The sequence below is a fragment of the Bactrocera dorsalis genome, chromosome 1, assembly GCF_023373825.1.
Source record: "Bactrocera dorsalis isolate Fly_Bdor chromosome 1, ASM2337382v1, whole genome shotgun sequence".
In the NCBI taxonomy this organism is placed as follows: Eukaryota; Metazoa; Arthropoda; class Insecta; order Diptera; family Tephritidae; genus Bactrocera; species Bactrocera dorsalis.
In genome coordinates, this window is record NC_064303.1 from 43,416,165 (window position 1) to 43,429,264 (window position 13,100).

At 39.7% G+C, this 13,100-nt stretch overlaps 1 protein-coding gene and 2 long non-coding RNA genes across 9 annotated transcripts in view; 2 read left to right on the forward strand and 1 right to left on the reverse strand.

Moving 5' to 3' along the window:
* The window catches only part of LOC125775665 (uncharacterized), a 4,290-nt gene extending 2,613 nt beyond the window's left edge, over positions 1 to 1,677 (forward strand). Inside the window, exons 1-2 of the long non-coding RNA XR_007421262.1 lie at positions 1 to 856; positions 914 to 1,677. The exon at positions 1 to 856 is cut by the window's left edge and continues 2,613 nt beyond it. This is a non-coding gene — a long non-coding RNA (uncharacterized LOC125775665). The remainder of the gene's footprint in view (positions 857 to 913) is intronic.
* The window catches only part of LOC105223892 (acyl-coenzyme A diphosphatase NUDT19), a 196,091-nt gene that overhangs the window by 136,004 nt on the left and 46,987 nt on the right, over positions 1 to 13,100 (forward strand). The gene's annotated exons all lie outside the window — the stretch shown is intronic.
* The window catches only part of LOC125775749 (uncharacterized), a 29,225-nt gene continuing 21,932 nt past the window's right edge, over positions 5,808 to 13,100 (reverse strand). Inside the window, exon 2 of the long non-coding RNA XR_007421357.1 lies at positions 5,808 to 6,214. This is a non-coding gene — a long non-coding RNA (uncharacterized LOC125775749). The remainder of the gene's footprint in view (positions 6,215 to 13,100) is intronic.

Consider the following 13,100-nt stretch of genomic DNA (forward strand, 5'->3'; position numbering starts at 1 on the left):
ACCTCCATAATTGTAGTATACTAGTAGAGTATGCTCCGGTCTTGAAACCTTTTGTTAGTCGGCCAGCTTGTCAAGATCTTCATACTCACGCGTTTAGGCAGTCTGTTTTCCCTCCGCTGCGACACGGCACTCCCCATGTATCAGCTGTTCTTTTGCATTTTCCGAAAACCAATGGATTCGGTTGCGGTTGAACGTAAGGAGTTTTAAATGCCGTCCCACAGTTCCTTTATTCCGAGTTGTTGACGAGTGCTCTCAGAAAGCAGGTGTGCAAGTCGAGTAGAAAATCGTTCGGCTGTTTTTGTGTGTGCAGCTCCGTGGAGGCTGAATTTACCGACTGATGTGCCAAAGATACCTTCCGTGCTCCAAGCGCTCATAGAAGTCATCGTTGGTCACATCGTCCTTCTCTTCCGTTGGCAGACAGTACTTGGCGACGGAGTCTCCCTCCCACCACGAATCCCACACCGAATTTGCACTCCTTTATATGGCCACTGTAGTAAATGCCATAAAGACCTACTAGACTCAATCCTTGTCCCGTTCATCGCATTTCTCGGACGACGGTGATGTCAGCCTTTACTCTAGCGATTACATCAACCGGCTAGAAAGCGGCACCTTCCATATCAAGGGACCAGAAATTCCAGATAAATCGATAGTCGTCATCAAAAAGAGGCTCTCTCATCCGAGGCTGTCGACTAATTTTCATTGGTAGTGTTTTTTACGTGGCGAATCCCAAACCCTGCGCACAGCCCTATGGAGAGGATGTTTCGCCTTCAAACGGATGTTTTTGGCTATTCAGAGGATACTTGGTCTAAGACATGAAGTCGTGAGCTGCTACACATGACCCGGACTTTTCCGCATGGTAACAATAACATCAGATAAATCACATATATCTGAATTTCATAAACATTTTTCACAGATTGACCACGATAATTTCTGTTCGGTTAGTCTATGCAGTGAGGTCAACATATCGTTATCTGGGAATTTGAAAAGTAATGGTCCGATTTCGAAGACATGACATGATGGGTTACATTTTTCAGCAATGTTTTTGTCATAAAAAATTAAATATTTTATTAGAATTTTTTATTGTTATAAACATACACTATTTATTAGCAAAGAAATTCTGAAATTGTTGGAGTTAAAATCTTAACTTAGAACTTGAACGAAGGAAAAAATACCTGAAAAGCAAAGAAAAAATCCAACAATCCAAGTCTTCGAGAATTGTATCTCAAACACCTGTGTAAAATTTCATGAAGATCGGTTGAGTAGCTCTCGGGAAATCCTGCCAACCGACTTCAGAAACATATTTTCGAAAAAAAAAACGCGTTTAAAGACGACGTACTTAGCTTAGCTGGCTAGAGCGAGTTAAGGAGCTTATTTCTTATGGTATGAACAGAATGTATCAAAACAACATTAAAGAAAATGCACCAAAACAACCTGGAGTTTGAATACCACTACAACCATATCTTAGAACAAAGGGAATAAAGAAATAATATATGTAATATACATCTGTATCTAAACAAACTATCAACTAGTAATAAGTAAACGTACTAGTTAGTATCGATAGAAGTAAGAACCGTGTAATTATGTAGTTGTGCTGAACACAAAGAGAACGACAGACTTCAATCGACAATTGTCAAATATTAAAATATACGTAATTCTTAAGAGTATTAATAAAGAGTACACATATTCTTTTGACTCATTTTTACTTCATGTAAAGTTCTCAAGGCAGTATCTACAAAACTATTTCACAGATCAACTTCGAACTTTAAGACAATACAAACCCACAAACTAATTATTTTATTCCACATAGTAGATCTACAACCCCGCTTTAACAGTTTGTCTTAGTACTCTGTTTTGAAATTGTTGGATGACTTTCTTATTATTTGCGTTAGAACATCCTTAGAGTTGGCCACCATAGCTCCATATCGGTCGGAGTATTAATTAACCAATTAATATTTTTTAATCGCATGTCTTGCTGTTTCCAATTGTTTTCTACATGAACTTGAGCCTTTTAGAAATTAATACTCGTAGTTGACCCGTGTTCACTAATACCAACCGGAAGCAACGCGGTATCGTCTACAAATGTGGCTGTTGTATAATTGCAGTCTACTAACGCATGACCGTGAATAGAAGAGGGCCCAACACACTACCTTGTGGAGCTCCTGCTTATTTAAAAAAATAGAATACATGTCTCCTTATTTAACGCGGAAGTAGCGACATGGTAAATTTGATTTTATGATATCATAACGCTGTTTCGGTAAAATCAGTTTCAATTTCGTAAGCAGTCGTTTGTAACAAACTTAAGCGAACGATTTTGCAAAATCCAAAAACATGGTAGAACAAAATTTTTTAAAGGTCTTAATTTTCCTAAAGATCTTTAGAAACGGTATTTACAATAGATTTATCAACACGGCAACGAGTTTGATACCACTTACATACGTCGTAGCATTCTCTTTAATTTAATTTAATTATTTCTCTTATATTATTGAAAATTGAGAGCTTACACCAATTTTCCGTACTTCGGGTGTACTTTTCAAAGCTGCGTGCTACATACTTGTTGTAAAATGTTAGATTCCGGTTGGTCTGTATTTTATATGGAGTCATATATATTTTTAGAACAATCTCTGATCTTTCTAGGGTATTCCCAATCAGTACGTTTATTGTACAAGGCCGTTGTTTTTTCTTTAAAGGAGACTGTTTCGCTATAGGTTGGAGAATGATCCGAGTTAACGTCATAACCCTGATTAATCGACAATTAGTTCCGTGTTTCTCCTTCTGAATTGAACTGCTAAACTGGAGGTATGGCTTTGCATTGCATCGTAAAATTTTTGGTTATTTAAGAAGGTTACTCATGGTTGTATTCCTTGTATGTTGGATACGTTGTGACCTGACGTCATCGGACGACTTGGATTTAATCTATTTATTAATCTGGTTGTGCATTTATCTTCTCATAGGTCTATAAAATTATTTATATCTTTATATATATAAATCTTCTGACCGTGTGTTTGCCTTGAGATTGCTCCTAAACGGATGGGCCGATTTTGATGAAATTTTGTCTGTACGTTCAAGGAGATTCGGGAAAGGTTTATGTTTACAATTTGGTCCACTGGAAAATGTTTTTTAAATTATTTTTTCATTTTTAATCAATTTTTAATTTTGTAATGTTTGATCGATAGATGGCGCTACCATCGCAGTATCCAATATTCAAACCTTAAATTGGCGTAAACGTGTATGAAACAAAACGATGCCAAAGTAAAAGGCGATATCGTTGGATATATATCATTATGAGGAAAAGTCGGAAAATTGGACATTTCTAAAAAGTAAATTTTTTCCATACACATTTTTTTTTTCAATTTTTGTTTATTTTGTTTTTCAATATTTTGATTTGTAAATTATTTGATTCGTTCAATTTCGGTCGCTTGCTTTTTTTTTCGTCTATTCAAAAGAAAAATTATTGAAAATTATTCAGTGAAAACTTTACGTGTGTTTCACACAAAGAGGTCAATTGCAGATTGAAATTTGTTACGAAGCCACCAAGAGGTCGACCTAATATCGGTCGGTGTTCTTTTTGCCAACAAAGTATGGCAGGCCAAGGCAAGGCAAGGCAAGAAGTACTCCCAGGATGCGGAGACATACGTTCGGAATTATAATTCGCGGTCAATCAGCAAGTGATCGTCACGATGTTACAGCACGACTTTTCCTACAACAGTTACGATGTTTGATTGTCTTTATCTTGAAGCAACGTATATGTGGTGCTGTTGGATGAGATGTACTTTGTTGAGTGGCAAAAACCTCTATTTTGCATGCACACAATCTTCTTTGGATGATGGTTACACCATAATATGATTCATGGACCTTGCGGACATTACAATCCCACTTCGGTTTGTATGTCTGACAATAAATGCACGAAACACTATTCACTCTGCTTTTCTTTCGGAAGCACAAACTAGAAATGGTAGATATCAACTCTATCGGCGTCGCTCACCAGATAACAGAACGTTCAGCATTCAACTTAGAAGAGTGAATATCGAAGTTGACAACACATGGATCGTACTGTATTCACCATTATTGTCTAATTCACATTCAAAACTCATATCAGTGTTTAGTATTGCAGTTTGGTGAAATCGATAAAATACGTTTGGAAATACGTGACCAAAGGAAGCACAACTTTCGTCAGTGATCCATTTGCAAGGACATTCGGAAATACTTTGATATTATAATTGGGATGCATCGTCGAAGAAATAGTTACACAGAAAGCAAGGCCAACCAGTAGATTGACATCCAGGTGTCTTATTAACTAATGCATTAGGACGAATTTACACAATCCAACCGAAAAACAACGATTGTTTCTACCTTCGGTTGCTATTGATTAAGGTACGCGGTTCAACTTTATTTGAGTCATTGTTTACTGTGAATGGTATATGGGAATATGTGAAAGTTTTGGAGAAGTAAGCCAGCAATTACAAATGCTGGAACACGTTAATCACTGGAATGAAAATGAAGTTCGCATACTTTTCGATATAAAGATTGTCAAAGACATTTTACATCGTCTTCGCTAAAAATTGGAAATGGTACAATAACGGTTGATACTTCCGGTGGTTCGATATCAATTCCATCTTCCCTTTATCAATTCACGAAAGATGAACTCATCAAGAATGTTCGGACATTGGCCAAATTATCGTAACTACGATTCCTTAAGTGCACGCGCAATGTTAGCTGCCAAAAATACCGATGTTGATGACTTAAACTGGAAGATTCAAAGTCAAATTCCGGAAGACTTGCGTTCATACAAATCAATCGATCATCTTGACAATGACGACGACGCCGTCAATTATCCAGTGAAATTTCTAAATTCTTTGGAGAGGCTTGGTATGCCACCGCATCCTGTGCGTCTCAAAGTTGGACCTGTCATTATTATGTTTCGCAATCTTCATGCACCGAAATTGTGTAATGAAACCCGACTGATTGTGAAGCACCCATCGAAAACAAGGGCGCAGAATGCTTGATTGTACGAATTCCTTTGAGTTCTAACGATTTGCCATTTCAGCTCAAATGTATTCCGTTTCCAGTGAAAATTGAATTTGAGATGACGATCAACAGGATAGTCGCATAGTGGGTGACATAAATTTGAAAATGCTATGTTTTCCACACGGCCAGATATAAGTGGCATGCACACGAGTTGGAAAACCATCTTCTCTGTACATTAACGCACCGGGACAGAAACCAAAAAATGTTGTTTATCAAGCTGCGTTACATTGAAAAAAATGTAGAAAAATCTCAATTAAATGATATCAACACAATATGAATTTTCATTTCAAATTACTTTTCATTTCAAAGCATATAATTTCACGCAGGACAACGGCTGCGGGGTCAGCTAGTTACATATAGATTCCTTATTACTTGCTATGTGATTTTCGAATTTTTTCTTCTTTATTGGCGCGGACACCGCTTACGCGATTATAGCCGAGTTAACAACTTCGCGCCAGTTGTTTCTTCTTTTCGCTACGTGGCGCCAATTGGATATTCCAAGCGAGGCCAGGTTCTTCTCCACTTGGTCCTTCCAACGGAGTGGAGGTCTTCGTCTGCTTTCCCCGGCGAGTACTGCGTCGAATACTTTCAGAGGTGCAGTGTTTTCGTCCATTCGGATGACATGACCTAGCCAGCGTAGCCGCTGTCTCTTTTTTCGGTGAACTATGTCAATGTCATCGTATAACTCATACTAATCATCCATCATTCCATCGAATGCGATATTCGCCGTGGCCAACGCGTAAAGGACCATAAATCTTTCACAGAACTTTGCTCTCGAAAACTCGCAACGTCGACACATCACATTTTCGAATTGACTGGGGTCTGTACTAATATTTTTCCAAAAATACTTCTATAGTTTCCCTACCTGTTGTTAAGTGTGTCGAAAAATTATGTTCGTAAACTGATCTGTCTAGGAGTTCAGGGAATGATAATAGGCTACATCCGGCTTTTAGGTAGAGTATTATTTCTGTCAATGTGGAGTGGAAACGTTCAATTGGTCCGTTAACGGAGCTTACAACTGGAGACGTTTTAATTTTTGAGTGCCAAGAATATCTTCGAGTATGAAGCTAAATGATGCGGAATTGAGACTTGTTTCACTGTCGATAACTATTGCTTCTAGGACGTCAAATTGGAGATTCCTCCGAAAAAGAGGAGGCCGCGTTGGCAGGATAACTCCTTACAGGATCATCTAAAGTGAAAAAATACGTATTTTAGTTAAAACTTAACTTAGTACTTGGACAAAGGAAAAAACACAGAAAATTGCATTTTTGGCACACTTTTGTACAATAAATAAAAAATTCGGTGAAAATTTCGCGACATTTTTTACAAATAGTTGTAATCTCTAAAAAATGCTATTAATAAACTATGAGAAAAAAAATCCCATCCCATTCATCCATATATGGATGGAGAAAGCTTTTCAGATTAAGAAAAAAATACATGTAGACGGCGGTTGACTTATATTTTTTTAAATTTCAACTATTTAAAAGGCGTAGTTCTTTGCATTATAATAAATTTTATACTTTTATTTTCAACTAACATCTCACTAATTCGTATTTCCACATTTGTTACGTATTAAATAAAGCAAAAATAACTTTAATTCAATATTTAAATTTTGTTAATTTTCATTTATTCATGTAATAAAAAATGGTTGCATGCATAGCAAACAATAAGTGTTACCATATTTTGCAAATGAACAAAAATTAAACAAAAAATTAGGCCAATAAAAAATTCATCTTCGTGTAATGAATGACGCAAAATCTTTCAGAATTTCCTATCTCTTAATAAATCCCAATGTTGGATCCACTGGGTGTTTTTTTTTTAAGGCTCAAAAAGGAGCCCTGTTGGCAAGGGTTATTCTACGTTGGATTCCGAGGTTAACGTTGTTGTAGGTTTTAATACTGGTTCGAAGTTATGATTGCCAACAGTTACGTGGGAGCCAAGTCGCAAGTGCGAAGATTGTTTTGTTTGATGACAGGCGAAGTATCTCCTCTACCCTCGTTCACCACCCCTTAGAGTTAAGCTACAACATCTGGCTTGAGGGAGAATTTTTTGTTTGTCAATCACTAACATTTGAGGGGGTAAGAGTTTAAAAATAAATTTAAATAATTTTTTGAAGCACCCCAGCGTAGATTCTCTTCTCACGGGTCTTTTCCATGACTTGACGCCTGGTGAATATCTAGTCGGTTGTAGATTTTCCAGATCTAATAAGGTCCAATCAGTTTGTTGACGGTGGGCTTTAATCTTTTACACAATACGCCTGATAGAACCTCATATGCGATGTTGAGGAGACTTATCCCACGGAAGTGGGAGCAGATTGTGGGGTCTCCGTTTTTGTGGATTGGGCAAAGCACACTTAAATTCCAATCGTTGGGCATACTTTCATCCGACAATATTTTACAAAGAAGTTGCATTCTCCTTATCAGTTCTTCGCCGCCGTGTTTGAATAGCTCGGCTGGCAATTCATCGGCCCCCGCCTCCTTGGTGTTCTTCAAACATTTCTAAATGGTCGGACAATGGAATGTCTGCTCCATCGTAATCGATTCAGGAATCCGGTTCGCCTTCTCTCGGCGTTGTACTGTGACTGCCATTCAGCAGGCTGGAGAAGTGTGCCCTCCATAATTTTAGTATGCTCTAGTCTTGAAACCTACTGTTAGTCGCCGCATTTTTTTTTTTGTAGAATTTTCGAGCATTTAGTTCATTGAGGTTCTTTCCATTGCGACGCGGCACTTCTCATCGTACCAGCTGTTCTTTTGCATTTTCCGAATTTTTGGTTGCAGCTGTACGTAAGGAGCTTGAAATGCCGTCCCCACGGCTGTCTGTTATGATGCGGCTCTCTACAACGAAGAACCTTCCTTGTGTTTGTTGACGTGGTCCGAGTCGATGTTAGGACCTCGGAGCGTACACACGTCTAAAGCACTTGAGCTATCCGTCTATCACAACATGTTCGGTCTGGTTGTGGTTATTCAATCCGGAGACAGCCAGGTAGCTTGGTGAACTTTGCCAAAGATACTTTCTGTACCCATCTTGGCGTTAAAGTCGCCAAGCACGATTTTAACATCGTGGCGGGGGCAGCTCCCATAGATGAGCTCCAAGCGCTCATAGAAGCCATCTTTGGTCACATCGTCCTTCTCTTCCGTCGGGGCGTGGGTGCAAATCAGCGATATGTTGATCAAGCAGCTGGGTAGCGACACCTTCCCATGTAAGAAATCGCACAACCCTGTGGAGGGAATGTTTCGCCTTCTTGCTTTAGCTCGCCTTCAAACGGATGTTTTGTGGCTACCCAGAGGATACTTGGTCTGAAGCCGGAAGCCGTGAGCTCATGTGAGTAGCAATGAGAGAACTTTCCTCACTTTCGTGAACTTCTACACATGACTCCATCCTTTTTTACCAAGGACAGTGTAATGGGGTTTCGTCCATTGCTGAGGTATGCTCAACCGCTCCAGGGTCAGCCTTGGGACCCACGAACCCTTAGCAAAGAAAAATGTTTACTTTTGTAAAAGATGTATCCACACCCCTTATGTGGACAGCCAGACCAGCTTGTATTTATACGGCCAGTCAGGTGGAAGCGATTGGATTTGGTGTGCCAGGCGTTGGTTCTTGTTGAAGTCGGCACGGTAATTACGGTGAGGTGGTGGTGGTCCTTTTGGCTTCTGGTGAGGAGTAGTCACTCCCAGACACGGTGTTGACTGTACGATACAGGGCAGTATTTTCCCGGCTCCCCACTGCCTATTGCTGCTTGCTGCTGTGTGACCGTCCTGGCTGGCGAGCTGGAAGAAATGATCGCCTTCGGTGTGAATTGCTTGCTTATATAGAAGCATAGCGCAGCTTTGGTCAGCGCAGTGAGGTAAATTGTGTGCGTAGCTTTGGTCAATGCAGTGAGGTGAAGTTTAGTAAGTGTAGGATATTTCTAGTATGGTGGAAAGCACTATGTTGAGGTATGGTAAGGACAAATGATGTACAGTGTTGGAGTAAATTATTGTAAGGTGGTAAAAGCCACGTTACAACAGAAAATAAAAGTTATGCATAATTTTGGCTAAAAATATCATTGTGAAGGAAAGGTCTGATATATTTTATAGAAATTTTTGATTTTTAGGACAAAGTGTTAAAATTTATGTCAAAAGTGTTAAAATTTGATTTTTATTTCTTCTTCTCGAAATAATCGATACTTTTTTTATTTTTTCAATAAGAGCGCCACAAAAATTTGTTTTAATGAAACAAAAACAGTTTGGGATATCAATGAATTTCTTTATTCCTGTGAAAGTACATTCTTTTTTATTATGTATGGAACCCGACTTCTTTTGGAACTCGACAACGGGCACGTTTGCAGAAGACCAGACGCTGAACCCAATTTTTGACGGTCTTGGCCATCACGGAAGAAGTACGAACCAATGACGCCTCCGGCCCATAAACCGCACCAAACTGTAGTTTTTTCGGGATGCAATGGTGACTCATGGAGTACATGTGGTTTAGTGCTTGACCAATAACGCATATTTTGCTTATTGACGAAGCCATTCATCTCGAAATGCGCCTGATACCTGTAGATGATTTTTCGATGAAAATCCGAATCATTTTCAAGTTGTTGCTCAGCCCAATTAACGAACGATTCTGGTGATCAAGTGGCTTCAGTTCTTGGTCAATTTGATCTTGTAAGGATTTAGTCTAAGATCTATTCGCAAAATGCCCCACAACAACGTGATAGATATGCCCAACGTTTGAGAACGACGTGTGAGAAACTGATTTGGATCTTCCTCAATTGATGCGCTTTTTGTACTGTGCCTGTGAATTCAAATTTTTCTACTAGACGCTCAATTGTTTATCTCACAAGACGATTATGACGACCTTAATTTGAACGTAGCGCTCTTAAAGTTGAGGCCACAGATTCCGAATGTAGGTAGTCAATTTTAATAAATTCGTCTCGTTGGTAGATCGTAAATTTTTCCATGATAAGATGGCAAACCTTACTGAAGAGAAATGTCAAAAGGGCGGGAAAAAATATGCCGTCGTTTGCTGCATTGAAAACCCCGTTATCAAGAGCTCATCCTAGATAGGAAGCTGTCATGGAAGCCGAATATGGAAGAGAGGTAAAAAAAGGCATCGATTGCTTATACTGCTGTAGAGAAGCCATTGGCGAAAGATGGAGTCTCTCACCGAAAGTGGTTCTCTAGCTCTATGACACTATAGTCAAGTCCATTACAGGGTTTGTACGGAAAGTAATAGGACTGAGTCGATTTAAAAAGATGTATCCACACCCCTTTCATTAGAATTCTTTAAAAACTTTCAAAATAGGCTCCTTCTGCTTGGATCCCCTCTGTCGTCTCAAAATGCTTGCCTTTCATCGGCTTTTCAAAGTCTGGAGGCCACAACTGGGTTGTAGGGCGGCAGCGGAAGTGTTGGGATGCCGGCCTTGGTTAGGTAGCTGTTCACAGGAAAGGTGGTGTGAGCCGGCGCGTTTTCGTGGTGCAACTTCTAATTGGCTGCGATGTCTTGTCGGTTTGTTTTAGTCTCCTGAGAACTTCAACTTGGCGTTGACGGTTTGTCCAGGAGAAACAAATTCATGGTGGACGATGCCTTTGATATCAAAAAAGACAATGAGCAGAGAAGTGACCATTCACTCAAATAGCAAAACAGCGATACTCCCCTTGAACTCATTTACAATGCATTCAGGGTTGATCTAGGAGTACCTAACCTCGCTGTCAATAGCATCGCAGGATATTGTAAAGCGGTATCGCTAGCAAGAGAGCGGATCGGTACTACCGAATCCTTTTGTGTTCTACTACTAGAAAGCTGGGGATGACGCCATTTGCAGAATCTGTATAGAAGAAGATAAGCTGGAAACAACTTAACACTTCCTTTTTGATTGCCCCGCATTTGGGAAGTCAAGACTTAAATACTTGGGTACGCATACCTTCAGTCATTCCATCGAACTGACGGGAGTAGAAATTAAATATCTGTATAAATTTCAATATCATGGGCGTGCGTCAGCAGATTTACACTCTTATAGAAAATGGAACCTTCTCTATTTAGTTATGCAGCTCGAATTATTTTCTCCAGGAGTAGATTAAAGACGTCGCATGATAAAGAGTTGCCTTGTCTGAAACCTCATTTGGTATCGAACTGCTCGGAGAGGTCCTTCCCGATCCTGATGAAGCTTTTGGTATTGCTCAACGACAGTTTACACAGCGGAATTAGTTTTTGGAAAATCAAATATCGCGGTACAAAGACAGCTCCTTTTCGTGATATCAAAAGCAGCTTCGAAATCGATGACGGGGTGGTGTGTGTCGATTCCCTTTTCACAGAGCACACTTAAATTCCAGTCGTCAGCTTTGCTCTCGTCCGACCATATTTTACAAGGAAGCTGATGAATGCCCTTTATCAATTCTTCGCTGCCGTATTTGAAAAGCTCAACCGGCAAGCAATCGGACCTGCTGATTTGTAGTTTTTCAGACGGGTAGTTGCTATTCGCACTTCTTCATGGTCGGGTAATGGAACGTCTGCTCCATCGTCATTAACAGGGGAATCGGGTTCACCATCAGCATTCTTAAGAATGTCCTCTGGTCATCAGTCACGAGATCACTTCTGGGGGTTGGTGGCTTTTTGACCCGGAGACCGCCACGTAGCTTGATGATTTTTTCTATGCTGGTATTTAGTATTACAGATAGCCATATATTGATCAGCCTTAACCCATTTTGGGGATGTTTTATCATGAAGCCTGAACTTACCGACCGTTATGCTGTGGTTTAAACCTAAATGCAGGAAGGACTTTTGTCCAATGTGGAGTCGCATCGCGGCCGGGTGTCGGACCCAGAGTACGGCAGAGGTTTGGGTAGGCCTCGTACCCGACCAAGGTGGCTAGGGTGTTCCTTTGGTTTTCACCCTAACCGATTGGAACCAAGGTATAGATGTATGTGGAGCACTATGCTTTGGTTCTCTCATGGTATGGTGTTGTGCATGCACCTGTCCTTGTCTAGCAATAGAAAACACCGTGGATTTGAGCCTACAATGGCAGATACTCACGTTAAAACACATTGACAGTTGTGGCTAGACGTTCATCCACCGGGGTCAATGCCAGTACTCGGCGACGGAGTCTCTCTCCCGAAACGCATACCTTGCGCTCCTTTATATGGGCACTGTAGTAAATGCTGCAAGTACATACTCGCCTCAGTCCGCCGTCCTTAGCATTTCTTGAATGGCGGTGATGTCAGCCTTTACTCTAACAAGAACATCAACTAGCTGGGCAGCGACACCTTTCCAATTCCAGGCTGGATTCTACTTTCCATTGGGGGTGTTGTCTACGTGGCGATTCCCAAATCAAGGGCACAGCCCTGTGGAATGGATGTTTTGCCGTCTAACTTTAACTTGCCTTCAAACGATTGTTTTTTGGCTCCCCAAAGGATTCTTGGTCCACTTAAGTGGACTTCTACACATGGCTCCATCTTCCTCAATCACTTCATAATTATTATTTTTTGAGTAAAAGTTATCAAAGTATTTCTAAGCAAGGATGCTTGGTCTAAACCAAAAAAAAATTAAATTTGGGGAAGTTGAAAAAAGTTACAGATGTTCAGCAAAGAGTGAAAATAATGAAGAAATTCGCTATATTTTGCAATTTTTGTATAAAAAGGGAAGAATGCCACGCAAGCCACCAATGAAATTGGTGATGTTTACGGGGACGATGCTGTATCAGTTCGTGTAGCTCAACAATGGTTCGCTCGCTTCCGCTCTGGAATTTTGATTTACTATCAGTGTAATGTCTCTATCGGAAAAATCTTACATACTTATTTGTTTATTTATTTATTAGTATAAATATAAAAAAAAAAATAAGTTGAAGTTTGATTAGAAATACGAAAGAACTTTTTCGACGAATATACCCATTATAAGTGTAAATCAAAGAAACACACCCTTTAAATTTGAAATTTTGGACTTTAAGTGTAGATAGCTCAACTATATAAATTAATTATAATGCAATTTTTTACTTATGGCGATGTTGCTCGCTTTATTGCTGATTACTAATTAAATTTTTACAATTTGGTTTCATTACTCTAAGCATTCTACCCTAAGCTCAGACTCTTCTCTGCGTT